Here is a 25,555-nt window from a genome sequence, read left to right on the forward strand (position 1 = left end):
TCCCTATCTTTGTGGTTTTATCTACCTTTGGTCTTTGATGTTGGTGACCTACAGATGGGGTTTTTGTATAAATGACCTTTTTGTTGATGTTGATGCTATTCCTTTCTGTTTCTTAGCTTTCCTTCTAACAATCAGTTCCCTCAGCTGCAGGTCTGTTGGAATTTGCTGGAGTTCCACTCCAGACTCTGTTTGTCTGGGTATCACCCACCAGCAGAGGCTGCAGAACAGCAAATATGGCTGCCAGATCCTTCCTCTGGAAGCTTTGTCCCAGAGGGGCAGCTGCCTATGTGAGGTGTCCATCAGCCCCTACTGGGATGTGTCTCCCAGTTAGGCTACACGAGGGTCAGGAACCCACTCTTGGAGGCAATCTGTCCATTCTCAGAGCTCAAACACCATGCTGGGAGAACATTGCTCTCTTCAGAGCTGTCAGACAGGGACATTTAAGTCGCTGAAGTTGTCTGCTGCCTTTTCTTCAGCTATGCCCTGCCCACAGAGGTGGAGTCTAGAGGCAGTAGGCCTTGTTGAGCTTTGGTAGGCTCCACCCAGTGTGATCTTCCCAGCTGCTCTGTACCTACTCAAGCCTCAGCAATGGCGGACGCCCCTCCCCCAGCCAGGCTGCCATCTTGCAGATCGATCTCAGACTGCTGTGCTAGCAGTGAGCAAGGTTCCATGGGCATGGGACCTGCTGAGCCAGGCATGGGAGAGAATCACCTTGTCTGCTGATTGCTAATACCTTGGGAAAAGTGTAGTATTTGGGTGGGGAGTGTCCCGTTTTTCCAAATAGTCTGTCATGGCTCCCCTTGGCTAGGAAAGGGAAATCCCATCACCTCTTGTGCTTCCCAGTTGAGGCGATGCCCCTCCCTGCTATAGCTTGCCCTCCGTGTGATACACCCACAGTCCAACCAGTCCCAGTGTGATGAACCTGGTACCTCAACTGGAAATGCAGAAATCACCCATCTTCTGCGTTGGTCACACTGGGGGCTGCAGACCAGAGCTATTCCTATTCGGCCATCTTGGAACACCCCCCCGCCCTCCAGGTATTTCATTTTCTTTGTGGCTGTTGTAAATGTGATTGAATTGACATTCTTGAATTGACTTTCAGCTAGAGTACTGTTAGTGCATAGTAATGGTACTGATTTTTATGCTTTAATTTTGTGTCCTGATACTCCACTGAAGTCATTTTGTAGTTCAGAGTCTTTAGGGTTTTCTAGGTATATAAACATATTGTCAGCAAAGAGAGAGAGTTTAACTTATTTTCCTATTTCGATGCCTTTTATTTCTTTCTCTCGCTTGATTGCTCTGTCAAGGACTTCCAGTACTATGTTGAATAGGAGTGGTGGGAGTAAGCATCTTATCCCAGTTTTATCTTGTTCCAGCTCTCAAGGGATATGAATTCAGCTTTTGCCCATTTAGTATAATATTGGCTGTGGGTTTGTCCTATATGGCTCTTATAATTTTCAGATGTGTTTCTTTATTTATTAAGGGCTTTTATCACAAAGAATGTTGGAGTTTATTGAATGCTTTTTCTACATCTATTGAGATGATCATATGGTTTTTGTATTTAATTCCATTTATGTGTTGAATCACATTTATTGATTGGCATATGTTGAACCAACATTGCATCCCAGGAATAAAGCCTACTTGATCACAGTGAATTAACTTTTTGATGTGCTGAAGGATTTGGTTAACATTTTGTTAGCATTTTATTGAGAATTTTTGCATCTATGTTCATCGAGAATGTTGGCTTATAGTTTTTATTTTTCTCTGTGTCTTCACAAAATTTTGGTATCAGGATGATGCTAGATTCATAGAAAGAGCTAAGGAGGAGTTCCTCCTCCTCAATTTTTTGGAATCGTTTCAGAAAAACTGATAACAGTTCTTTGTATGTCTGCTAGAACTCTGCTGTGAATCCATCTGTTCCAGACCTTTCTTTCATTGGCACCTGTTTCTTTTGTTGTTCTCATTGTTTTGTTTGTTTGTTTGATTGTTTTTCTGATTCAATTTTGGAACCCATTATTGGTCTCTTCAGGTTTTCACTTTCTTCCTGGTTCATTTTTGGGAGGTTGTTTGTTTTGAGGAATTTTTATCCATTTCCTCAAGATATTTTAGTTTGTGTGCATTTAGGTGTTCATAATAGTCTCTAAGGATCTTTTACATTTCTGTGGGATTAGAGTGTCATCTTTGTCATTCCTGATTGTGCTTATTTGGATGTTTTATTTATTAATTTATTTTTTGTTAATCTAGCTAGCAGTCTATCAATCTTACTTACTCTTTCAAAGAACCAAATATTGTTTTTATTGATTTTTTGTATAGCTTTTTACACCTTGATTTCATTCTGTTCTTGTCAGATTATAGTTATTTCTTCTTTATGTTAGCTTTGGGGTAGTTTTGTTTGTTTTTTCCTTTTAAGTTCCTCTAGGTGTGATACTAGATTGTTCATGAGACCTTTCTAACTTCTTGATGTTTGTATTTAGCACTATTAACTTTCCTCTTCACTCTGCTTTAGCTACATTCCAACCATTTTGGTATACTGTGTCTCCATTTTCAGTCATTTCAAATAATTTTTAATTTTTACCTTAATTTAGAATTTTTTAAATTTCTATGTACTTATGTAGTTTTGCAGGATCTTGGTATTGCTTTCTTTTTATTTTTTTTCACTGTAGTCTGAAAGTATTTGGTATGATTTCACTTTTTTAATTTATTGAGATGTGCTCTGTGGCTGATTATAGAATATCTTCTGTGTGCAGTTGAGAAAAATGTGTAATTTGCATTTAGTGGCTGCAGTATTTGTTGATGTCTGTTGGGTTCAATAGGTCATATATTGAGTAAAAGTCCAGTATTTCTTTGTAAATTTTCTGCCTCAATGATCTGTCTAATATTGCCAGTGGGCTATTTAAGTCTTCCACTATTATTGTGTGGTTGCCTGAGCCTTTTCATATGTCGAGAAGAACATATGAACCCCCGACCTCAGGTGATCCACCTTCCTCGGCCTCCCAAACTGCTAGGATTACAGATGTGAGCCACCACACCCAGCCCATTAAGGACATTCTTGATTCAAGGGAGGAGATCAAAATATCAACATTAAGAGGAGTTTGGAAGATGCTGATTTCAACCCTCATAGATGATTTTGAGGAGTTCCAGACTTCAGTGCAAGAAGTAACTGAAGATGTAGTAGCAATAGCAAGGTTACTGTAATTAGAAGTGGAGCCTGAAGATGTGACTGAATTACTGCAATCTCATGATAAAACTTTGATGAATGAGAAATTGTTTCTTATGGATGAGCACATAAAGTGGTTTCTTGATTCGGAATTTACTTCTGGCGGAGATTCTGCAGACATTGTTGAGGTGACAACAAATGATTTAGAATATTACATAAACTTGGTCGATAAAGCAGGGGCAGGTTTTGAGAGGACTGACTCCAATTTTGAAAAAAGTTCTGCTGTGGGTACAATGCTATCAAACATCGCTTTCTATGGAGATACATTTCATGAAAGGAAGAGTCAGTTGATGTGGCAAATTTTATTGGTGTCTTATTTTGAGAAATTGCCACAGATATTGTGGGAATCAGAAGGACTAGAGAGACCTCAGGGTAAAGCAGGAGGATTTATGGAGTGCACTCAGACCTACGGGATTAACATCTTGGGACTGGGCCTTAGAACAAAGACAGCACATGATCTTTACACACACTTCAAAAAGGGGGTGGGCTAGACTGAAATAAGCTTACAGTGGCTCAAAGTTTACTGGCACAAAAGCAAGGATACAGAGGCAGAACAAAGGCAGTTAATTAAATTGTGATAACTGCATAACTCAGGATTACACATGACTATTGCTATGCAGCCTAGATAGCTGTTATCTAGGATTGCTCAAAAGAGCCTTGCACTGGCTTATCTTATAACCTTCATTATGATGCCCAGATGGCTGTAGCTCAGGCCTGCTCGGACGGCTCATGACATTCATTGTACTGCTTAGATAAAACAGAATACTTAAAGTTAATAGTGACAGATATCAGGAATCTATAAACTCATACTATAAGAGAAAGGAAAATTTGGTTTTTTTTCTTCCTTATGTTGAGGGAATGCTGGGAGTCTCTAGAGCACATTCTGTTGTGTCTTAGCTTCTCAGATAGTGTTTATTGAGGCTTTTCTCAGGTCTGGACTGTGCCTGTTGCCACCCCTGGGATAAGTTAGCCTAATGCAGGAAAGCTTATTTATTTTTCTTTTTAATTTTATTTTTCTTTCTTTAATTTCCTCCTCACAGACACTCTAATTTTCAATAGCCACCATGCTGATCAGTCAACAGCCATCAACATCAGTGTAAGACTCTCCACCAGCAAAAAGAAGGCTTAATCATTAGCAACAAAGTATTTTTAAATTACAGTGTATACATTGTTTTTTAGATATAATGCTTTTGCACTCTTAATATACTATGGTATAATGTAAACATAATGTTTATATGCACTGGGAAACCTTGTGTAACTCACTTTATTGTGATATTCCCTTTATTGTAATGGTCTGAAACTAAGCCCATCATATCTCTAAGGTACTGAAAAAAACGGCAGTTTGGCTAATTACCTCTACCTCTAATCTGATATTTAAAAACTCAGTATTGATGAAGGATAAAGGGACCTATTTGTAAGACCTTTCAATTTTAGAAGAGTATACTGATTATTTAAAAATTAGCATCGAAGCATATTGCAGTATTCAAGTTTGTCCATGTTAAGAATGTTTTCCTGGAAAATAACTAAAAATGTGCCCATAAATAAATTCAAAATTTATTAAAGTAACACTACTTGGCTAGAGAGATAAGACAGGACCTTACATGATATTTCATATCTTGATTGTTGTGTTGAAATTTAGAGTTTTTAAGATTATGCATGAGTTGTTGATTTATGTGCATCTGTAATCTTTATGTAACTATGTTAGTTTCATTGTGGAAAGAGATAATGCATGCATTCTGCTAAAACCAGAAGGAAACTGTTTATTTGTTGCAATAAAAGGGTGACGGGGAAAGGAACTGTTACATAGTAAACATTGAATGTCTGTTCAAAATCCATGGCTATTCTGTAAGGGTTAAGTCATTGTTATTTCAGGCTTTTAAAACAGTTTTCAGAGGTTGTAAACATTTATAGAGTCAACATTCAAGCCATTTTTATTGTTTTGGAACAAAATCTGAATAAAATTTTAAGGTAGAGAATCCAAGGATTTTGAAAGTTTGGAAAGCACTTTTATGCTTAGATTTTTTCTTGTATGCTGTTTCTTACTTAATGTTCATGTGGACTTACTCAGCTTGATGATAGAAAACCTTTTAAAAATTAGTGTAGAAAAAAATGCTTTGTTCAGATTTTCTACATTTTTACAGGTTTACCATTTCATAGTTCTATCACTTTTTTGAATTATTTTGAAGATTTTTTTTTTTTGCCTTTACTTTTTAGGAGTTTAATTATGGTATGTTTTTGTGAGGATTTCCTTCAGCTTACTTTAACTTCTGTAGGGTTCTCTTGCTTTCTTGTATCTGTAAGTTTGTGTCTTCTCTAAGTTGTGGAGTTTTCAACCATTATTTCTTTCAATACTTTTTCAACCCCAATGTTTTTCCTCTCTTTTTGGGCCACTGATGGTTTAAATGTTGTGTCTTTGTTAATTCCCCAGAGGTCCTTGAGTTTCTCTTTTTATTATATTTGTTTCTGGGTGTGTGTGTGTGTGTGTGTGTGTGTGTGCATGCATGCGCACATGTGTGCGTGCATGTGTGTGTGTGTGTTTTGTTTTGTTTTTCCTTTTGTGTTTTTTGAGACAGAGTTTCACTCTTATCACCCAGCTGAAGTGCAGTGGCGTGATTTTGGCTCACTGCAACCGCTGCCTCCCAGGTTCAAGCAATTCTCCTGCCTCAGCCTGCCAAGTAGCTGGGATCACAGATGCCCGCAACCACTCCTGGCTAATTTTTGTATTTTTAGTAGAGACGGGGTTTCACCATGTTGGCCAGGCTGGTCTCGAACTGCTGACCTCAAGTGATCCACCCACCTTGGCCTCTGTTTTTAAGATTTTACATATGTGGCCAGGTGTGGTGGCTCATGCCTGTAACCCTAGTATGTTGGAAGTCTGAGGTGGGTGGGTCACTTAACCTCAGGAATTCAAGACCAGCCTGGGCAACATTGTGAAATTCTGCCTCTACAAAAAATAGCCAGACATGGTGGCTCATGCCTGTAGTACTAGCATCTTGGGGGGCAAAGGTGAGAGGATCACTTGAAGCTGAGAGGCAAAGGTTGGCAGTGAGCTGAGATTGCACCATGACATTTCAGCCTGGGCAACAGAGTAATACCCTGTCTCAAAAAAAAAAAAAAAATCTACTTTGTTGATCTTTCTTCAAGATCACTGTTTCTATCTTTTATCATTCTCCCTCTTCCTTTTTGTCTGTCCAATAAAGTTTATTTTTATTTCTCTTATTGTATTTTTCAGTTCCATAGTTTACATTTGATTCTTTTTAACATCTATTTATTTGCTGAAGTATTTTAATTTTTTGTTCTCGCAAAATAACTTGTAATTGCTTTTTAAGACATTTTTATAAAGGCTGATTTAAAGTCCTTGTCAATTAATTCTAGCATCCAATTTCTCTCAGTGTTGGAGTGTGTTGATTGTTTTTTGTCATTCAAGTTGTTATTTTTCTGCTATTTGGTGTGATGGGTAATATTCAATTTTATTATAGACATTTGGGATATTGTGATAGGAAACACCTGGTCATCTAATTTCATTTAGATCTTTAATTTTACCAGTATATGATTCTGTTAAGGTGTATCATACAGATTCTGGCATACTTCTATAAAAATTGGTTTGCTACTACAGTTCAGGCTGTCAGGTATCTCTAGGTGGAGGAAAAGAGTCTCTGGTTTGGGGGGACGAAGAGATTTTCTACACTAGGCCACTTATAGGCCCAGTATTCCCTTTTCCAAATCAGCCTTGTTGCCAACTTTCTCTTGATGTGAAAAGGGAATCTCTTGCCTGTGACAACAAGAGGCTTTTCAGTCCAGGTTACTTGTTGTGGCAGGGTCCTTTTTGCTGATAACACCTGTCTACCAGGTGCATATTAGAGAGGGAGGGAGTTTCAGTCCCAGGTGGAGAGAACACTTCCACTGACTACTTGTTCTCAGTGGTGGTTTTCATGGCTTTTTTTTTTTAATTATTTTTTTTTTTTTTTTTTTTTTTTTGCCATTCCTATTGCTATTACTATTGTTGTCAGCTGGTAATTTGCTTTATCGGGTGGAGAGTTGAGCCTCCTCAGATTGCACCCTTCTATTGCTTATTGAGATGTCAGAAAATGCTAGTCTTCAGTCACCTTCTTTTGGTTGGAGGTTCTAAAACACCCAATTGTGTTGCAATTTCAGTACTTGGGTCCCTAACCAGTTCACCTTCCTCTTTACACCTCTCAGAGGTTTTTGGTTTTTGTTTTTGTTTTGTTTTTGTTTTTGCTGTTGTTGCTCATGTTAATGCAAAAGTTTCTCACTATACATTTGGGAGAGAAGTGGCAAGAAAGGAGTCCATGCAATCTTGTCTGCAACAAAGACTCAAACAATTTTAAAGTATATTTAATTTCTTGAACCTGAAAATAAGAATCACTGAGGAAAACAATCTAAAAACTTAGGAAATGCAAAGAATTTAAATTATAATATTTTTCTTATGTTAAATTGAGACAGGCAAGTATAAAAGGGTCCCCAGAGAACCTTTGACCGCCCTGTGCACTGGAAGGAATGCACACTGGGTTGGAGCCTCAGGAAGTTTGCACCATTTGCAGCAGGGAGGAGCCTGGCCCCTCCTCTTCCTGGGGGGAACCTGGGATTCAATCTGCAAAGAGGGAAGCATATACTAGCAGGAATCTCACTCTGCTGAAAGTTCCTGTTTCTCTTTTTGCCCAATAAATTTCATTTTTCTCACTTTTCAAAGTGTCTTCCAGCCTAATCTCTCATGGTCATGTGACAAGGACCCAGCTTTTAGCTGAACCAAAGAGAAAGCTCTAGGACAGCTTTGGTGCCCAATGTGGGGCTTGAGAAGGGGAGATGCAAACCAAGAAATCTCTTTCCCTCTCATTTCTAAGCCTTTTCATCCTCAGACGTCTGAGGGTAAGGCAAACTGCCACCCACCCCGTTGCTCCAAGGGGTCAGGGGCCTTTCCATGGATATTTCCTTCCTTTTTCACGACAGACAGTCAAGCAGTGTCTCTTCACCACCATCCCCTCCTTGACGGGGCTGGGACACATGGCCCAAAGCACTCCAGGTGGCTGCTGGCATTCCCTGCGACATGCCTATAAAGTCTCCCCATCTCCTAGCCAGGGAATCTAACTCCATCCCACAACAGTTAAGCTTTTCTTCCTGGTGGAGGAACCGGTTGCATAAGAATAGGAGGTTCTTCCCACAGGCATCCTTTTTTCTTCTCCACATTGTCAGCAGTTAACTTTTAAATAAGTGTTGTTTTTTTTTTTCCTCCTGGAAGATGTTTTACTAGGCTAGGAATGATAAGAATCACTGCTTATATTCTCTGTAAAGTTTTGGTTGTGTAAAAGGATCTTGTGGAGGGTTGGGTTTTCTCATGCCTGTTTATGTAGTTATAGATGTGTTGTGTGTGTAATTTCTATAAAAGAGCTCTAATTAGGCCTAAAGGAAGGCAAGCACTTATATCAAATATTTCTTAAAGGGAAGGTAAAAGCTGTAGTACCTTTCAGTTCACGTGACTTTAGTCTTTGAGAAATAAAAACAACCTTAAATATTATTGGTAAAAAGCAGATGCCATCCAAATATAAATAGATGGACTAAATTATGCAGGTTAGGTACTAGACTTCCTAAATATTTTCAGGTTATAAACTTCCCTTTGGGTTTTAAGAACTATTTAATTTGCCTGCTTCACAGTTGGTAAGGCCTGGGTACATATGGAACTAACTATGCTCTTAATTATGCTGGAAGGAGTAAAACCTTGACTGCACCTAGCAGACAATTAAAACAACTTACCAGGTTTTAGATTACAGATAAAAATTGCTAGGACTTACCATTATGACATGTAATTAAGAGTACTGGAAATAGATTTATATGCAAGGTTTGTAAGAACAGTAAGATGTATTCTTTAGTTAAAGATTATAAGAAGGCATACAAATGTAAATTTTTTGCCTAGGGTCGAAGAATTGTTTTGAATTAGAAAGAAAAAAGCTAAAAGTTCAAACAAGTGATGGAAGGATTATAAAAATTAATGTTGCAAAATTCTGTGTGAGCATATTGAATAAATTCAAAACAGTATTATATGGATTTTATGTAAATTGAGCATTAAAACAAAAGGTTATTTGCTTATTTAAAATTTCCAAGTCATTTTTGCAAAATAAATTATTTATTGTAATTTGTAATTTTATTTCATAACATCAAGTGTTTTAATCCTCTAACATATTTAACAGGCTTCCCAAAATCAAACTTCAGTTTCAAAACTGTCTTTCCTGACACTTGGCTTTTTGGAGGCTCCAGAAAGGCCACTGGAGTGTTCAGAAAAGAGGGGTAAACAGGATTATTTAACATGTTTAGGTACATAGGAATGGCAAAATGGCGTTCAATCTCCTTTCTGTTATATTTTGGTGAATAATACTAATATATGTTCCAAAATTGTATGGAATTTCTAAAATTCTAATGTCTAAGTATCTGCTATCAACCATAATTAACGTTGTTAAGTTATTGTAAACCACTGATACAACCAAACTACTTTGTCAATTGTGTTTCTAACTGTAATTACCCTGGATATTTTGTTATACACAGACAATTGTCTTGTTTTAATCCTTTTCAAAAGATGGTTTATAATAAGTGACAAGATTGACAGGTGCTCTCAAATACTGGTTTCTGATATCTTTGGAGATTGTGACATTGGAATAAAGGAAAATGTAGAGCACTCGTTAAGACCTGAAATGTTCACGGATATCAAGCAAAATAAGATTTAACTAAGTAGACTGAACTCAGGAAGCTGAACCAAACATTTTTAACTTTTGCTTTGAATATTGCTGATCCTTGTTTAGTTTTTAAGAGTTGGGGAAAATTATTTTGAACTATATATGACCTTTAATAATAGAATAAGGTATACTCCTGTGAACAAAATTTAGAGCATGTTTGTTTTTCTCTGCCTGATTCTTCTATAATTTGGAAATTATCTGTGAGTATTCTTAACTTATGGTAATAGAGTTGTTTGCATCAGTGCAGTAAGAATCCATTTTTCTTTTGCAACAGCACACAATTGAAGAAACTGGTTATTTTACCAAGGCTTTAATTGGAATCATATGCTTCCCTTTAAGGAGTCAATCTCGACTTGCAGAGTGGGTAAAAGCCCTGTGGGAGAAACTGGCCTCATGCCCTTGCCTACACATTCCCTGTACAGGCTTCCTGACCTGTGGTCAGTAACAAATGTCACTTTCTAACAGGCCTAGCAGCTCCAAGTTTATCTTGGGAAATTAGGAGGTGAGGATTATCCACTCACAGGTACTTGAGGATACAAACATATGGTTGGGCTTGGCTTTAAAAGGTCTTATTGGGGCGGATCCAAGATGGCTGAATAGGAACAGCTCTAGGCTACAGCTCCCAGCATGAGTGATGCAGAAGACAGGTGATTTCTGCATTTCCAACTGAGGTACCAGATTCATCTCACTGGGGCGTGTCGGATAGTGGGTGCAGGACAGTGGGTGCAGCCCACTGAGTGAGAGCTGAAGCAGGGCGAGGCATCACCTCACCCAGGAAGCACAAGGGGTAAGGAAATTCCCTTTCCTAGCCAAGGGAAACCCTGACACACAGCACCTGGAAAATCGGGTCACTCCCACCCTAATACTGCACTTTTCCAAGGGTCTTAGCAAATGGCACACCAGGAGATTGTATCCTGCGCCTGGCTCAGAGTGTCCCACACACACGGAGCCTCCCTCATTGCTAGCACAGCAGTCTGAGATCTACTTGCAAGGTGGCAGTGAGGCTGAGGGAGGGGTGCCCTCCATTGCTGAGGCTTGAGTAGGTAAACAAAGTGGCTAGGAAGCTTGAACTGGGTGGAGCCCATCGCAGCACAAGGAGGCCTGCCTGCCTCTGTAGACTACACCTCTGAGGGTAGGGCATAGCCAAACAAAAGGCAACAGAAACTTCTGCAGATTTAAGTGTCCCTGTCTGACAGCTTTGAAGAGAGTAGTGGTTCTCCCAGCATGGAGTTTAAGATCTGAGAACACACAGACTGCCTTCTCAAGTGGGTCCCTGACCCCTGAGTAGCCTAACTAGTTGGCAGCCCCCACTGGGGGTAGACTGACAACTCACACAGATGGATAACCCTCTGAGATGAAGCTTCTGGAGGAATGATCAGGCAGCAACATTTGCTGTTCAGTAGTATTCACTCTTCTGCAGCCTCTGCTGCTGATACCCAGGAAAACAACCTCTGGAGTGGACCTCCAGCAAATGCCAACAGATCTGCAGCTGAGGGTCCTGACTGTTAGAAGGAAAACTAACAAACAGAAAGGACATCTACACCAAAACCCCATCTGTACATCACCATCATCAAAGACCAAAGGTAGATAAAGCCACAAAGATGGGGGAAAAAACAGAGCAGAAAAGACGAAAATTCTAAAAATCAGAGTGCCTCTCTCCGTCCAAAGGAACGCAGCTCCTTGCCAGCAATGGAAAAAAGCTGGATGGGGAATGACTTTAATGCATTGAGAGAAGAAGGCTTCAGACGATCAAACTTCTCCGAGCTAAAGGAGGATGTTCAAACCCATCACAAAGAAGCTAAAAACCTTGAAAAAAGATTAGATGAATGGCTAATTGAATAACCAATGTAGACAAGTCCTTAAATGAACTGATAGAGCTGAAAATGATGGCACGAGAACTACGTGACGAATGCACAGCTTCAGTAACAGAGTCGATTGCCTGGAAGAAAGGGTATCAGTGATTAAAGATCAAATGAATGAAATGAAGCAAGAAGAGAAGTTTAGAGAAAAAAGAGTGAAAAGAAATCAACAAAGCCTCCAAGAAATATGGGACTATGTGAAAAGACCAAATCTAAGTCTGATTGGTGTACCTGAAAGTGATGGGGAAAACAATCTGCAGGATATTATCCAGGGGAAATCCCCCAACCTGGCAAGGCAGGCCAACATTCAAATTCAGGAAAAACAGAGAATGCCACAAAGATAATCCTCAAGAAGAACAACTCCAAGACACATAATTGTCAGATTCACCAAAGTTGAAATGAAGGAAAAAATGTAAAGAGCAGCCAGAGAGAGAAAGGTCGGGTTACCCACAATGGGAAGCTCATCAAACTAACAGCTGATGTCTCAGTACAAACTCTACAAGCCAGAAGAGGGTGGGGGACAATATTCAACATTCTTAAAGAAATGAATTTTCAACCCAGAACTTCATATCCAGCCAAACTAAGTTTCATAAGTGAAGGAGAAATAAAATCCTTTACAGAAAAGCAAATGCTTAGAGATTTTGTCACCACCAGACCTGCCCTACAAGAGCTCCTGAAGGAAGCACTAAACATGGAAAGGAACAACTGGTACCAGCCACTGCAAAAACATGCCAAATTATAAAGTCCATTGATGCTAGGAAGAAACTGCATCAACTGATGAGCAAAATAACCAGCTAACGTCGTAATGACAGGATCAAATTCACACATGACAATATTAACCTTAAATGTAAATGTACTAAATGCTCCAATTAAAAGACACAGACGGGCAAATTGGATAAAGAGTCAAGACCCATCAGTGTGCTGTATTCAGGAGACCCATCTCACATGCAGAGACACACATAGGCTCAAAATAAAGGGATGGAGGAACATCTACCAAGCAAATGGAAAACAAAAAAAGACAGGGGTTGCAATCCTAGTCTCTGATAAAACAGACTCTAAACCAACCAAGATCAAAAGGGACAAGACCATTACATAATGGTAAAGGAATCCATACAACAAGAAGAGCTAACTCTCCTAAACATATATACACCCAATACAGGAGCACCCAGAGTCATAAAGCAAGTCCTTAGAGACTTACAAGGAGTCTTAGACTCCCATGCAATAATAATGGGAGACTTTAACACTCCACTGTCAGCATTAGACACATCAACGAGACAGAAAGTTAACAAGGATATCTCAGGAATTGAACTCATCTCTGCACCAAGCAGACCTAATAGACATCTACAGAACTCTGCACCCCAAATCAACAGAATATACATTCATCTCAGCACCACATCACACTTTTTCCAAAATTGACTACATAGTTGGAAGTAAAGCACTCCTCACCAAATGTAAAAGAACAGAAACTATAACAAACTGTCTCTCAGACCACAATGCAATGAAACTAGAACTCAGGTTTAAGAAACTACTCATAATGGTTGAACTAGTTTACAATCCCACCAACAGTGTAAGTGTTCCTATTTCTGCACATCCTCTCCAGCACCTGTTGTTTCCTGACTTTTTAATGATTGCCATTCTAACTGGTGTGAGATGGTATCTCATTGTGGTTTTGATTTGCATTTATCTGATGGCCAGTGATGATGAGCATTTTTTCATGTGTCTGTTGGCTGTATGAATATCTTCTTTTGAGAAATGTCTTTTCATATCCTTTGCCCACTTTTTCATGGGGTTGTTTGTTTTTTTCTTGTAAATTTGTTTGAGTTCTTTGTAGGTTCTGGATATTAGCCCTTTGTCAGATGAGTAGATTGCAAAAATGTTCTCCCATTCTGTAGGTTGCCTGTTCACTCTGATGGTAGTTTCTTTTGCTGTGCAGAAGCTCTTTAGTTTAATGAGATCCCATTTGTCAATTTTGGCTTTTGCTGCCGTTGCTTTTGGTGTTTTAGACAGTATGGTGATTCCTCAAGGGTCTAGAACTAGATGTACCATATGACCCAGCCATCCCATTACTGGGGATATACCCAAAAGATTATAAATCATGCTGCTATAAAGACACATGCACACGTATGTCTATTGCAGCACTATTCACAATAGCAAAGACTTGGAATCAACCCAAATGTCCATCAGTGACAGACTGGATTAAGAAAATGTGGCACATATACACCATGGAATACTATGCAGCCATAAAAAAGGAAGAGTTTGTGTCCTTTGTAGGGACATGGATGCAGCTGGAAACCATCATTCTTAGCAAACTATCACAAGAACAGAAAACCAAACACCGCATGTTCTCACTCATAGGTGGGAACTGAACAATGAGATCACTTGGACTCAGGAAGGGGAACATCACACACCGGGGCCTATCATGGGGAGGGGGGAGGGGGGAGGGATTGCATTGGGAGTTATACCTGATGTAAATGACGAGTTGATGGGTGCTGACGAGTTGATGGGTGCAGCACAGCAACATGGCACAAGTATACATATGTAACAAACCTGCACGTTATGCACATGTACCCTAGAACTTAAAGTATAATAATAATAAAAAATGCCGGGCGCGGTGGCTCACGCCTGTAATCCCAGCACTTTGGGAGGCCGAGGCGGGCGGATCACAAGGTTAGGAGATCGAGACCACGGTGAAACCTCGTCTCTACTAAAAATACAAAAAAAAAATTAGCCGGGCGCGGTTGTGGGCGCCTGTAGTCCCAGCTACTTGGGAGGCTGAGGCAGGAGAATGGCGGGAACCCGGGAGGCGGAGCTTGCAGTGAGCTGAGATCCGGCCACTGCACTCCAGCCTGGGCGACAGAGCGAGACTCCGTCTCACAAAAAAAAATAAATAAATAAATAAATAAATAAATAAATAAATAAATAAATTAAAAAAAAAAAAGAAACTACTCAAAACCGTTCAACTACATGAAAACTGAACAACCTGCTCCTGAATGACTACTGAGTACATAACAAAATTAAGGCAGAAATAAAGATGTTCTTTGAAACCAATGAGAACAAAGACACAACCTATCAGAATCTCTGGGACACATTTAAAGCAGTGTGCAGAGGGAAATTTACAGCACTAAATGCCCACAAGAGAAAGCAGAAAAGATCTAAAATTGACACCCTAACATCACAATTAAATGAACTGGAGAAGCAAGAGCAAACATATTCAAAAGCTAACAGAAGGCAAGAAATGGCTAAGATCAGAGCAGAACTGAAGGAGATAGAGACACAAAAAATCCTTCAAAAAATCAATGAATACAGGAGCTGATTTTTTGGAAAGACCAACAAAATTGATAAACCACTAGCACAATTAACAAAGAAGAAAAGAGAGAAGAATCAAATAGACGCCATAAAAAATGAAATGGGATATCACCACCCATCCCACAGAAATACTGCCATCAGAGAATACTATAAACACCTCTATGTAAATAAACTAGAAAATCTAGAAGAAATGGATAAATTCCTGGACACATACACCCTCCCAGGACTAAACCAGGAAGAAGTTGAATCCCTGAATAGACCAATAACAGGTCCTGACATTGAGGCAATAATTAATAGCCTACCAGCCAAAAAAGTCCAGGACCGCATGGATTCATAGTCAAATTCTAACAGAGGTACAAAGAGGAGCTGGTACCATTCCTTCTGAAACTATTCCAATCAATAGAAAAAGAAGGAATCCTCCCTAACTCATTTTATGAGGCCAATATCATCCTGATACCAAAGCCTGACAGAGATACAAAAAAAAAAAAAAAAAAAAAAGGACAGAATTTTAGACCAATATCCCTGATGAACATCGATGCAAAAATCCTCAATAAAATACTGGCAAACCCGATCCAGCAGCACATCAAAAAGCTTATCCGCCTTGATCCAGTGGGCTTCATCCCTGGGATGCAAGGCTGGTTCAACATATGCAAATCAATAAACGTAATCCATCATATAAACAGAACCAAAGACAAAAAACACATGATTATCTCAATAAATGCAAAAATGGTCTTTGACAAAGTTCAACAGCCCTTTATGCTAAAAACTCTCAATAAACTAGGTATTAATGGGACATATCTCAAAATAATAAGATCTATTTATGACAAACCCACAGCCAGTATCATACTGAATGGGCAAAAACTGGAAGCATTCACTTTGAAAACTGGCACAGGACAGGGGTGCCCTCTCTCACCACTCCTATTCAACATAGCATTGGATGTTCTGGCCAGGTCAATTAGGCAGGGTAAAGAAATAAAGGGTATTCAATTAGGAAAAGAGGAAGTCAAATTGTCCCTGTTTGCAGATGACATGATTGTATATTTTAAAAACCCCATCGTCTCAGCTCAAAATCTCTTTAAGCTGATAAACAACTTTAGCAAACTCTCAGGATACAAAATCAATGTGAAAAATTCACAAGCATTCCTATATACCAAAAAAGAGACAAACAGGGAACCAAATCATGAATGAACTCCCATTCACAATTGCTTCAAAGAGAATAAAATACCTAGGAATCCAACTTACAAGGGATGTGAAGGACCTCTTCAAGGAGAACTACAAACCATTGCTCACTGGAAGAACATTCCATGCTCATGGATAGGAAGAATCAAAATCATGAAAATGGCCATACTGCCCAAGGTAATTTATAGATCAATGACATCCCCATTAAGCTACCAATGACTTTCTTCACAGAATTGGAAAAAACTACTTTAAAGTTCATATGGAACCAAAAAAGAGCCCACATTGCCAAGACAATCCTAAGCGAAAAGAACAAAGCTGGAGACATCATGCTACCTTCAAACTCTACAGTAACCAAAACAGCATGGTACTGGTAGCAAAACAGTGATACAGACCAATGGAATAGAACAGAGTCCTCAGAAATAATACCACACATCTGCAACCATCTGATCTTTGACAAACCTGACAAAAGAAATGGGGAAAGGTTTCCCTATTTAATAGATGGTGCTGGGACAACTGGCTAGCCATATGTAGAGAGCTGAAACTGGATCCCTTCCTTACACCTTATACAAAAATTAATTCAAGATGGATTAGGGACTTAAATGTTAGACCTAAAACCATAAAAACCCTAGAAGAAAAATAGGCAGTACCATTCAGGACTTACGCATGGGCAAGGACTTCATGTCTAAAACACCAAAAGCAATGGCAACAAAAGCCAAAATAGACAAATGGGATCTAATTAAACTACACAGCTTCTGCATAGCCAAAGAAACTACCATCAGAGTGAACAGGCAACCTACAGAATGGGAGAAAAGTTTTGCAATCTACTCAGGTGACAAAGGGCTAATATCCAGAACCTAGAAAGAACTCAAACAAATTTACAAGAAAAAAACCCCATCAAAATGTGGGTTAAGGATTTGAACAGACACTTCTCAAAAGAAGACATTTATGCAGCCAACAGATACACGAAAAAATGCTCATCATCACTAACCATCAGAGAAATGCAAATCAAAACCACAATGAGATACCATCTCACACCAGTTAGATTGGCAATCATTAAATATCGAGGAAACAACAGATGCTGGAGAGGATGTGGAGAAATAGGAACACTTTTACACTGTTGGTGGGATTATAAACTAGTTCAACCATTGTGGAAGACAGTGTGGCAATTCCTCAAGGATCTAGAACTAGAAATACCATTTGACCCAGCCATCCCATTACTGGGTATATACCCAAAGGATTTTAAATCATGCTGGTATAAAGACACATGCACACATATGTTTATTGTGGCACTATTCACAATAGCAAAGACTTGGAACCAACCCAAATGTCCATCAATGACAGACTGGATTAAGAAAATGTGGCGCATATACACCATAGAATACTACGCATCCATAAAAAAGAATGAGTTCATGTCCTTTGTAGGGACATGGAGGCAGCTGGAAACCATCATTCTCAGCGAACTATTGCAAGAACAGAAAGCCAAACACTTCATGTTCTCACTCATAGGTGGGAATTGAACAATGAGAACACTTGGACACAGGAAGGGGAACTTCACACACCAGGGCCTGTCATGGAGTGGGGGGTGGGGGGAGGGATAGCATTAGGAGATATACCTACTGTAAATGACAAGTGAATGGGTGCAGCACACCAACATGGCACATGTATACATATGTAACAAACCTGTACATTGTGCACATGTACCCTAGAACTTAAAGTATAATAAAAACTAAAAGCATATATATATATATGTGTGTGTGTATATATACATATATGTATATGTCTTATCTGAGACTTCTTGTGGAACAGTTTCTTCAAAGCCAATCTAAAGGTCCTATGTAGAAATAGTTATTCTTGCTTCCCTTTATGCAAGTAATCAGGCCAAATGTAAGACTAAAGTCTATTTTGCAAACCACTTAGCCCTATCATGATTTGATTTTTTTAACAAAAATTAGAACTAGATGTAAAGAAATTATGTTTCAAAACTTACCATACTTTTGTCATTAAATTCTAAACTCACTAGTTGTTTTTACGTTTTCGCCTACATTTTAGACTAACTCTGCTTGTTCCTGTGAACCAATCAGCAATCTCTGGCTGCATCTCAGAAATAACAAGAGGGATGGGTAATGTAAAAATCTGGATCAGTACTCAAGTTCTGAGCAATTATCCTGCAAATCCTGCCAGGTGATGGGAATAAATAGGATGCCCACCAATTAGAGGTTTCCTTTTTGGGAAAGTAAGACGAAGGGAGCTAACCCAATACAAGCACCCTGCACCCAAAATTTACCAAGCATAGCTATAGCCACCGGTTATCTGGTCATGTCACAAGACATCTTTTTGTCTCCCTTGTTGAAGGAGGACTCATTTCTACAGCCTCACCTTAGTATTCAGTTTATGATAGGAGTCCATGCAACGCCCCCAAGACACATTTTTCTCCCAAACTCAATTTCAAGCTTCAGGTCAAAGCCTTAAGAAGAAAACGACCTAAGGGATCCAGAGACAGGTGACAACAGAAGCTAATATATGCAGCACAGGCAAACATTGCTAATTCCTGCCAATCAAGCCAAGCTTCTTGTTTCATGGATAAAAGTCATGCTAGTATCCATGGCATAAATGAGGTCCAGGGAACATCAAAGCTACTATCAGTAGTTGGCTTAGAAACATAGATGAGAGGAGATAATTTCTATTCTCTAGGCCCTCCCTGTTTCATGGGTGCAAGTCATTTTGGCACCAATGGGTGGCACCTGCCAAGATTCCCAGAACTTGGGGATGCAAGGACAGAAAAGGGAAAGAGGATGCTCTTCCTTCTCTCCCTAATGTATTCTGGGTATCTGCTAGGAAGAAAAGGGAACCAGGAATGCCTGCTCCCCTCTTTCTTGATGGGTAGCCATTCATCTTGAGTCTGTACCCCTTCCAAATGCATCCTGATATCTGGGACTCCTTTGAAAAGCTCCTCATTTTTTCTATTCTCCTCCTCTGTCCTCTCTTCACTGATAGGTAACTGTGTCTCCATACTATGGAATGCTACCCTCAGATGCATCCTCCAAACTGGAAAGAGTTAATTTCCCAAACCTTAAACTGGTTGGCTTAGGGTTGGGCTCAAGGGAAGGGAACCCAGAAGGCCAACATGCCAGCAAAAGAGTAAAGGTTTTGTTTGTTTGTTTGTTTGTTTGTTTTACCAATCATGATTTCAGTCTTCCTCTCCCTATGCCCACTGGTAAAAGGCCTTGGGATTTTTAAGCTGTCCTTGCCCCTCCCCTTGTTTCATTTCGATATGTGTTTTTTAATAACCCGGTTTGTCTTTTCTTGGCTTTAGGCCATCAAACTACAAATGGTCATGCAACTGGAGCCTCAGAGAATAGTCCGTTTTGCTAGGAACCCTTAGATAGGCCTTTAAGGGAGCTCTGACTGCAGTTTTCCCCAAAACAACGCCCTCTGTCAGCAGGAAGAAGTTAAGATTGGTCTTCATTCTTACCCTTATCTTTATTCTAATGTCTGTTAGATGTACTTCCTTACAGGGGGGAGTGACACAGCTGAGTATAAAGGGGTTCTCAGAGAACATCTGACTGGCCTGCACACTGGGAGGAAAGTGCACGGAGGTGCATCACTCTTTTCCTTTTTTTTTTTTTTTTTTTTGGTGCAAGGTAAAAAACAGTTACCACAAAAACATTTATGAAAAGTCAGTAAAACAGCAGAAGTATAGTCATTTATGCAACTAAAGATTTTTTTTTTTTTTTTTTTTTTTTTTTTTTTTTGAGACGGAGTGTTGCCCTTATTGCCCAGGCTGGAGTGCAATGGCGTGATCTCAGCTCACCACCACCTCCGCCTCCTGGGTTCAAGTGATTCTCCCGCCTCAGCATCCCGAGTAGCTGCGATTACAGGCATGAGCCACCACACCTGGCTAATTTTGTATTTTTAGTAAAGACAAGGTTTCTCCATGTTGGTCAGGCTGGTCTCAAACTCACAACCTCAGGTGATCCCCTCACCTCGGCCTCCCACAGTGCTGGGATTACAGGAATGAGCCACTGCACCCTGCCTGCAGCTAAAGATTTTTAAAAATCGAATACAATTTTTGTCAGTAAAATGGTAGACTAGGGACTTTCAGGGAAAAAAACAAGGAAAAAAAAAAGAAAAACTCAAAATCAACACTGTTGGAACTATGCAAATTAATCAAATGTGTATAGAAACCTAGGGAATAAAATGGAGAAAAATGGCTGAATATTATTAAGAATAGGGAGCTTTATCCATTTTAGCTAGAAGTGATACTATTCCCTATATTCCAGCTTGTCTGAACCCGTGGAAAATATAACAGTTCACCTTATTGATACTAAAGAGAGCATGCCAGTGGTATACATCTTTCAAAGTCACATTCCCGAAGAATAGTCACTATTTAACATCTTTTGTTGTCCCTGGAACACCCAACTTGAAAATCTAGTCATTATTTTGCCTGATGTAAGACTCGGTATTAAAAACCACTTTCTGTGGTTTTTCTGTGGACATGACTCAAAAACATTTAAATACAATTGTTTTAGTTGCTCCTGCCTGAGATGATGGATATTAGGCCAACAATAGATTGTCTAGCAAACTTAAGAGGAAAAGATGAGGAGTGAAAAATGCATATGGGCTTTGAAATGGTTCAACCAATTTCGGGGATACTAAAAAGACAAATGCATGCATAGAAATGTGTGCATGCTAAAGAGAGATCTGAACAGGCACAAATGTATGACTTCTGGCTGACTTTGAGGATCTAGGTAAACAGAAAGTGAAGACTAAGAAACAGGTGCAGATCATCTGACTGAGGGTTGAATTCAATGCCCCAGCATGCACACTGAGACCCTTGGCAAAAGGGGATTTTACTATTAACGATAAAGGAATAAAATGTGTTATTAAAAATACTGTGAACAATTGTATAACAAATTGAAAAACATAGATGAAATGGAAAAATTCCTAGAATGACAGAAACTGCTGTAAATTACTCAAGAAGAAATAGAAATTATGAATATATCTGTAAGGCGTAAAGACGTTTTTCGGTATCTTAAAATCTTCCAACAAAGAAAAGCCCAAATTAGATGTAATCACTCAAAAATGTTACCTAATGTTTAAACGATGAATGGCACTACCCCTCAAACTATTCTAAAAGATAGAATTAAAGGGAATAATTCTTAGCGTATACTATGGGGCCAGTATTGTCACAATGCCAATGCCGGACAATGAAGTAAGAAGAAAAGAAATCTTCAGTATCCATTATGAATATATATGCAAAAATACTCAACAAAATACTATCAGACAAAATCAAGTCACATATAAAAATATTATGCCCCGTTATCAAGTGGGATTAATCTAATAATCTATCATTCTATTAATCTATGGAATGCAAAGTTGATTCAACATTTTGTTAAATTAGATTTAGACTAAAGCTGTCACCTTACATATTTTAACTTTGGCCTAAGGGTTTCTTTGTACATAGTGAACTGTAACCTAACTGGAGTTATAAATAGATCATAACCTCTTGTGCCAATCACAAAGTTTTAGTCACAGTTGTCCAAATGTTCAAACCATGTTCAATAAGGCAAACCCTGAGCTGTAACCAATTCAGCTATTATTGTATCTCACTACCATTTTCTGTATGTCACTTTCTTTTTTTCTGACCATACAGCATCCCCAGAGTCACACTAAATCTCTTCTGGTTTAGGAGAACTGCCTGATTCATTAACTGATTTTTGATCAATTAAACTCTGTTAAATCTAATTTCTCTCTCTCTCTCTTTTAACAGATGGTATTAGATGTGGGATCAAAATTAAAGCTTCCAGTGATCCTTAGGAGCATTAAGTGACCAAGTAAGTGAGGTACCCACTAGGCCCATTGTGTCCTTTACTCTCTCACAGCTGCTAGGGATCATGGATAAGTTTTCTCTTAGATTATGAAGCTCCATGCATTTGTGTTTGAGCTATACAAGATTGTTTGGCACATTTTTTTATCTGGACTGGGTTCAAAAGTTGAGAAAGATACTAATGGCCTGGGTTCAAGGTCAGATTGGATTTGAAAATTAACTGGATAGGATCCAGTTAGAGGCCTTGGATATCTGACTGGATCAGAGAGAAACTGGCAGTAAATGGCAATACTGCAGGGGTTGCAAACTCTGGCTTTCAGAAATTAACTGGGATTTTTGTGTTCTATTCCTTTTGCTTCTTTTCCTTGTGAGCTTAGGTAGGGAAAAATCATTGGCTAAATTGATGAAAAATATCTGAGAATCAAAGCCAAGAGTCCACACAAAAAATGGCATTTTTAATTTTTGAAGAAATTAGTACTCCACCTTCTGGCTATGCCTACATTTATTTATATAAATATTAGGCCCTGGAAGCAGCAAATGCTTACAAAAATGACAAAAGCTTACTTAAGATAATTTAAAACTACAGTGGAACTTTCCAAGAAAACAGCACTGCACTTTAAGAAGCATGTTTAAAAATGAAGTACTTCAATTAGACTAACTCAGGAATGCTTATTGATGTGCGTAAGGTTCTAAAGAGATTTCAATATTTTTACTGTCTTTTAAAAGGCTCTTTACAAAAAGAAATAAAAAAGCTTAAGTGCCCAGTGGATAAGAAAAAACCAAATCCCTTAACCTTTTGGCTTAGTGACTTTTCTGCCTTGAATGTGAAAATAAAGCCCAATGAGGTGTTTATAAAAAGCAGGTCTTCAGGTAAAATAGACTTGTTTCTTTTTCAGAGCTATCCATGGTGAATCCAGGCATAGACAATGCTTTCTTTGCCCTATTCCTTAATGGACTTCACCCCAAACTCAGTAAATTTATCTAAGAAACAGCAGATAAATTTAAAAGAGCATCTGTTGAACTAAGTTCCCCTCCCAAATACACCTGTCTGGCATTTAGCTAGCTATTTTGTAATTTCTATTTGCAGGAGTATCTGACTCTGTTCACTTGGAGGAAAGATTGAGTCACTAAAACTTCTTGTCATTGGTTTAAATTTACATAATAGGTCTTAATTTTGTTTAAGGTTCTTTTACTGGCTATTTTTTTCTTGAGAGGACCTATACCTAAAACCTCTTTTTTAGGGGAGGAGGTGCTGAGCAAATGATGGTACAGTATTTAAGTTTTAAGTCTTAGCTCTGCGCTTTTGAGGTATAAATTATCTACATCATTTAACCTAAGAGTCATCCCTTTTAAAGTGCAGATTTAGGATTGCATAGTAACAGTTGCTTAGGGCAATGCAGCAGTTGATTGGAAGATCTATACTCTGAATAGGGAAAATAAAAACTATTTGGAAGCTCACAAATGAAAAATCATAGTGAAAGCTACAAAATAGTTTCTTGTATGTCTGCATTTCTGTATGTCTCTATGTGTTATGTGATAAAATATTTGGTAAATAAAGCTCGTTTTAATTTATTTATTTATTTGTTTATTTTTATTATTTTTATTTTTTGACAGAGAGTCTCACTCTGTCACCCATGCTGGAGTGCAGTGGTGCGATCTCGGCTCACTGCAAGCTCTGCCTCCCGGGTTCCTGCCATTCACCTGCCTCAGCCTCCCGAGTAGCTGGGACTACAGGTGCCTGCCACCACACCCAGCTAATTTTTTTTTTGTATTTTTAGTAGAGACACGGTTTCACCATGTTAGCCAGGATGGTCTCAATCTCCTGACCTCATGATCCACCCGCCTCGGCCTCCCAAAGTGCTGAGATTACAGGCATGAGCCACTGCACCCGGCCCTAATGCTAGTTTTTAAATTGCTGGTAAAATAAAATAGGAATATTTCCAGGATTGTCATTAATAAACATATTTCAGACTTTTTTTGCCTGCGTCTACTGGGTTGGACAGATTTATGCTGTCTTTGCTACATGTTTTAAGGTTGTAAAATTTTTGCTTTTGTAAATTTTTTATGATTGCTTGATTTGTCTGTGAGCTAAAGCTGTAAAGCCTGGCTCCTGAGTTCCCCCAAAGCCTTGCACACATCTTACTATGAGTGTATGTCTTTGGTTTGAGCCTCTGAATTTGGGATCTGCACAGGTGTCCATGGTGAAGCGCACCTGGGCTATCAACTGCAAGGCAGAGCCAAGAACAGTATGGCCCCATGCTATATGGCCCAGATTTCTCCCTGCCCATACTTGGAGGGATTGGATTATCCAGGCATCCTCTTCACAGACCTGTCCTCTGTCCTCAGCTCTGTATTTTGATATATTGATATGTAAATTTAGAGCCAAGACAGGCCCTGTACTTCATCCCTGTTCTTGAGTGCCAAGTAATTTCTTGGGAACCAGGACAACTGGGGAAGATGTTAGGAAGTGTATGTGTGTCATCATTTCAAAATTCTTTTTAGTAATTTCAAATCACTTCAAAAATCTTAAACTCATGTTAAATTAAATAATACGTAATCATAAACTGAGTCAATTTTGGGTAAGTAAAAATACTGAAATATTAATTATTAAACATATGTTTCAGTTGCAGTTCATATACTTTGGCATCTAATTTTTAGATGGTATAGAAAAGGTAAATATATTTATACCTGTTAATTAAAAAATTGAAGAAACATATCTTTCTAAAAATTTATGAAATTGTTTTCATCTATAAATACTGATATAAAATAGTTCAAAATTACTTCCTTCCTAAGTTTTTCACTGGAGATTGGGTATAGAGTCAAAATTTTGATTACCATATGTAATTAAAATTACTCAATATAAGAAATAATTCTATATGCAGAGAGTTTTAGAAAAGTAAGATGTGTTTTTCATGAGGAAGTTTACAAAAAAGGTTTGAGGATATGGCTTTTCCTAAAAGAAAAGTAATATTGTCTAGTTTAAAGGTTATTTAAATGTTTCAAAATGGAGAAAAATAATATAGATGAAACTAAAGGAATCTAAAAAGTTGAAGAATAAAAAAAATTAATTTGTAAGAGGTTGTAAAATGTTTATGGAAATCTTATCTTCTGTTGTCAAAACCTAACTGAAAATAGATGGATCTGTTTATGACAATTTGTCAAAACTATCTTTAGTATTGATAATACACTAATATAAACGTAAAATTTTGTTTTCTCATTTAAACAAGACATTCATGTAATATTTATGAGATAGTAAAAGACTTTTTTTTCACTTTTAAAGTAAACTGCAGTAAAGAAAAAAAGGAGAGGAGAGGCAGATTCTGTTTCATGCTTTTATAGAATTTTTATTGGAAAACTGAGTGTCTTCTCTATCAAAGAATAAAGGATTTTGCTTCTTATAAACCATTTTATTATTGCTTTCACT

General features: G+C 38.5%; 1 long non-coding RNA gene across 3 annotated transcripts in view; it reads left to right on the forward strand.

Annotated features, from left to right (window-relative positions):
• LOC103880757 overlaps nucleotides 1-25,555 on the forward strand; it is a 153,279-nt gene that overhangs the window by 88,745 nt on the left and 38,979 nt on the right. For 2 of the 3 annotated variants that reach the window (XR_002519451.2, XR_002519452.2), the window contains one exon: nucleotides 22,075-22,138. The exons of the other annotated variant lie outside the window; for it this stretch is intronic. This is a non-coding gene — a long non-coding RNA (uncharacterized LOC103880757). The remainder of the gene's footprint in view (nucleotides 1-22,074; nucleotides 22,139-25,555) is intronic. 3 annotated transcript variants of the gene reach the window in all.

This window comes from Papio anubis, chromosome X, assembly GCF_008728515.1.
Source record: "Papio anubis isolate 15944 chromosome X, Panubis1.0, whole genome shotgun sequence".
NCBI lineage: Eukaryota > Metazoa > Chordata > Mammalia > Primates > Cercopithecidae > Papio > Papio anubis.